We start from the raw sequence: 4,424 nt of genomic DNA, 5'->3' as shown, positions 1-4,424 counted from the left end.
TGTGGTAAACTGTGGTCAATGACATGAGACAAAGTATATGTGAACTGCTGTATGGAAAGTGAATTTGCTCTGTAAATCTTCACCCAAATAAAAATTAATTATTTAATTTAAAAAAATAATAAAAAATAAAAAAAATGAAGATTTTGGCCACAGGTGTTGTCATCTTTGGAGAATATTCCCTGTGGTAGTTAAGGTTATGTGTCAACTTGTCTGGGCCTGGTTTTAAGTGGCTGGGCAGCTGGATGTAGTTATTCCCCATGATGAGACTGGTAATCAGCTCCATGGTGGAATCTACTGGAACAGCTGAGTAGCTGTCTTAGGGATGTGGTCTGCTTCCAGTATATAAGAAGTATTGAGAAAGGTTTTGGTGGCTTTTGGCATGCTTGAATCCTGCATGTATCTAAGTCTTTGTTCAACAGCCTGCCATGTTGTCTAGTGATCTTGAGACTCTTAATGGACTTGAGTCAATGGCCTGCTGTATGCTTTGGTAATATCGGCACTATGCCTTTTTACTTGCCAACTTTGGGTTTGTCACCCCCAGCAGCCAGCAGCTGCCTGAGTGAAGAAAACTTCCACCTCCAGTGGGCCACTAGCAAGAGGCAGAGCTGAAGTCCAAGGTCAAGGGGCTTTCATCAAGCCCCTGGAGCCTGGCACTTTGAACTCAGACTTCTAGCCTCCAAAACTGTAAGAGAATAAACTCCTGTTTTTTCCAGCCTTCCCATTTGTGGTATGTCTGTTAGATATGGCATCAAGATGTGACTAAAACATTGCCCCTCCCTCAGCACATATGCACTCACTCAGTCCTACACATATGCATACACTGAGTCACAAACACATACTGAAATTTAGCTAAAATTAAACACAAGCAATGGTGACAAAAATCTTTCTAAGATACCTCTCTTTAGTGAAAAGTTTTGAGATGTCCCTTTTTTCAGAGAGATCTAATGTGACAAGGGCAGAGTACTTATATAATGTTTGGTGTGTGTGTGTGTTGCGGGGGAAAATTCAATGTCTTGGATTCTTTATCCTTGAAGAAATATATCATTTCCATAAGGTTAGTCACTGGAAGCTAAAAAATGAAAAACAAATATTTTCTCTTTTTTCTTGCCTATTTTCCCCATCAAATTTTTCACTCTCCTAAAATGGGCTAGGTTTGCGGGGAAACTGAATCAGATTTTCTACAGAATCTAGGCCCTTGTCAAAGTCTGCTCTAATATCTGACTTAATTATCTATAGAACCATCGTCATCACAATGATTTGTTATACTTCAAGTTATTCTTTTCAGAAATGAAGATTTCAAGACATAGGTAGCCATTCATCTTTATTGTAACTCTTTCTATAAAGAAGAAATAAACATCTTTTTAGAAGGACAAAAGAAGTATCCATACTTTGCTTGATGATGCCTTTTGCTTTGACCTCTCCTTTTAGAAGTTAATGTCTTACTTTGACTAAATTGTCTAAGAATCTGTCCAAGTACTGTTAAGACTGAAATGTTTTCAACAGAGATTTTACTGTATAATCACAGCCTACTACCAAAGATATGAGGAAGAAGATTGACAGCTGTAAAGAACTAATGGAAAGAAGGGAGAACAAGAAGGCTAAATCCAAAGATGCTCTCTGAGTAACTCCATTCCTGATCCAACCAACATTTACTGAGAACCTACTAAACCAAAAAAACCTAACTCACAGCTGTCAAGAACCTACTACATGTCAGGAATTGTGACAGAGAACATATAAGATAAACAAAGTCCACAGTTTACTAGTAAAAACGGACAAGTGAAACAATCATTATAAAGCATTATGATCATGCTGGCATTCAAGAAGGATTTTCTGAATGTTTTTGATACATGAAGGAAAAGTACCAAGTAACTAGGTGAAAAAGAGAGGTATGTTCTCTAGGTAGAGGCATCACATATACAATGATGTGAGGAATGAAATAGTTGGTATATTTGAGAAACTACATTGTGGAAAGAAAGACAAGCAGCAGAGAGTGAGAAGATGAGATGAGGAAGAAACAATATCAGTCATGGGACAAACTAAGGAACTTGCACTGAAAAATATGCTCTCTTCTAAAAGTCAGGGGAACTTGTTGGAGGATTGAACAAGGAGTAGCTTGAACAGGTTTTCATTCTAGACTACTCACTCTTCACAGGTAAAACTGTAAAGAAAGAGATTATGCCAGACATATTGCCAACAGTAGGGTAAGAGATGGACTTATTTACTGTGTGCTTTTGTGTGAAATTGAATAAACTCAAATTAGCCTATTTTAAAAAAACAAAAAACCTAATTTATTTACATTTGTAATTGGAAAGAATGGGGATAAAACTTGATTTTCTCAAGAGTAGATAACTAGCTTCAAAATATGCCACCAGGACTCATTCTATCTCTCTGATTTCTGCCTCTGTATTGTACCCATTTTGTCAGATGCCTTTTTGTGATGAGAAACTGAACAATCTCAGGATCATATCCTTGGAGCTTGCAAAACCTGGGCAAAAAGAGAGAGATTGCTGTACCTTCAATGTGGAAAACTCCAGAAATGGTAACTGATGTCCTGGCAGCATCCTGTGTTCCTTTCGCTAATCACTAAGGCCAGGAAGATGGAACACTTTAATTGACCAGGTCTGAGCCACATGCTCACCCTCATGGCCAGGGGTACAGGGGACTGTGTTAAGCAAACCCAAAACAACTGGAACAGTGGAAAGTGAGGATCTGTTACCTAAAAGAAGGAGGAGATGTTATAAGCAGAAAAAAGGGAAAAGATTTTGTACAGACAAAAGTAGAAAATGGCCACTATAGTTCAGCAGCTAGCTGAAAACTGACAAATGCGTGAAGTTACTTGGAGAACTGTTAGTAAAAGAAAAGAACAGAAGTGAGAGATATTTAGGAAGAAAAATTGACAAGACTTGGCAAGTGACTGGTAGATTTGCTGGGTACATAGTTTGGAATCTGATGATATGATATTTGAATTTTCTGTCAGGAATAGAAATTGAGTAAAGAGCAACACCTAAATGTAATATTCCCATCACAACATGTATGTGCCTGGAATTTTGTTTAACAGATACAACAACAATCAAGAGATTGAAGAAGAAATGAGAAATAGGAAGAAGTTAAAGAAAACTCATTGCTATCTGTCTCATAGTGACCCTATAAGGCAGAATAGAACTGCCCCATAGGGTTTCCTAGGCTGTAATCTTTAAGGGAGCAGATCACCAGGTCTTTTCTCCTGCAGCACTGCTGGGGAGTTCAAACCGCTGACCTTCCTGTCAGTAGCCAAGTGCTTACCCACTGCATTACTGAGGCTCCTTGTTATCTGACTAGACCTACTGAAAGGAGAGTGGTGCTCTTCACCAGAGTGTTAAATACAGAATTGTTGGGAAAGATAATCCATTCAGTTTTGGTCACATTTGGAGCATTTATTAAAAATACGGCACATCATAACAAAAAGGTGGGAGAATGCCAAACCAGAATCAGTGTCAAACCATCTTTGTGTGAAGCATCCTGGTGCAGTAATTTCAGAGCCAGGCAAACATCAGTTTGCATCAGGCCCTCCCACTGGATAGTTATGTGACACAAATCAAGTTAACTGTCAACTGCTTCCTTAAATATGAAATGGGGAGATAGAGACACAAGCTGAACAGGGGTGAGGAGGTGAATGGGACTACACCCACATATAATATAGGTTTGACAGAGGATATTTCTACATATGTATTTATATGCTGCAATATATCTATGAATATAGTAGAGCATAAGATAATTGCTGAAGAGAATTTAAAAATGGTTGCAGTAGTATAATGACAGAGAACTTCCAGAAATTCAAGATGGATTAAGAAGAGGATGTAGAATAAGGGATATCATTGCTGATTCAGATGGATTGTGGCTGAAAGCAAAGAATATCAGAAAGATGTTTGCCTATGTTTTATTGACTACGCAAAAGTATTCAACTGTGTGGATCATAACAAATTACAGATAATACTGAGAATAATGGGAATTCCAGAACACTTAATTGTCCTCATAAGGAAACTGTACATAGACAAAGAGGCTGTTGTTGAAACAGAACAAGGTGATACTGCATGGTTTAAAATCAGGAAGGGTGTGTATCAGGGTTATATCCTTTTACCATACTTATTCAATCTGTATGTTGAGCAAATAATCCAAGAAACTGGACCATATGAAGAAGAATGTGGCATCAGGATTGGAGGAAGGAAGACTCCTTAACAACCTGCAATACACCACTTACTGATGAAGACTATAGTTTTCTATACAGCTTACATCTCAACATAAAGAAAAGGAAACTTCTCACAACTAGACCAATAAGTAACATCATGATAAATGGAGAAAAGATTGAAGTTGCCAAGGATTTCATTTTACTTGGATCCACAATCCACTGATGCAGCAGTCAAGAAATCAGACATCCTATTGCACTG

The sequence above is a fragment of the Orycteropus afer genome, unplaced genomic scaffold, assembly GCF_000298275.1.
Source record: "Orycteropus afer afer isolate SDZICR_OR568_19922 unplaced genomic scaffold, OryAfe1.0 scaffold00408, whole genome shotgun sequence".
Taxonomy (NCBI): domain Eukaryota; kingdom Metazoa; phylum Chordata; class Mammalia; order Tubulidentata; family Orycteropodidae; genus Orycteropus; species Orycteropus afer.
Note: the sequence above shows the minus strand (reverse complement) of the source record.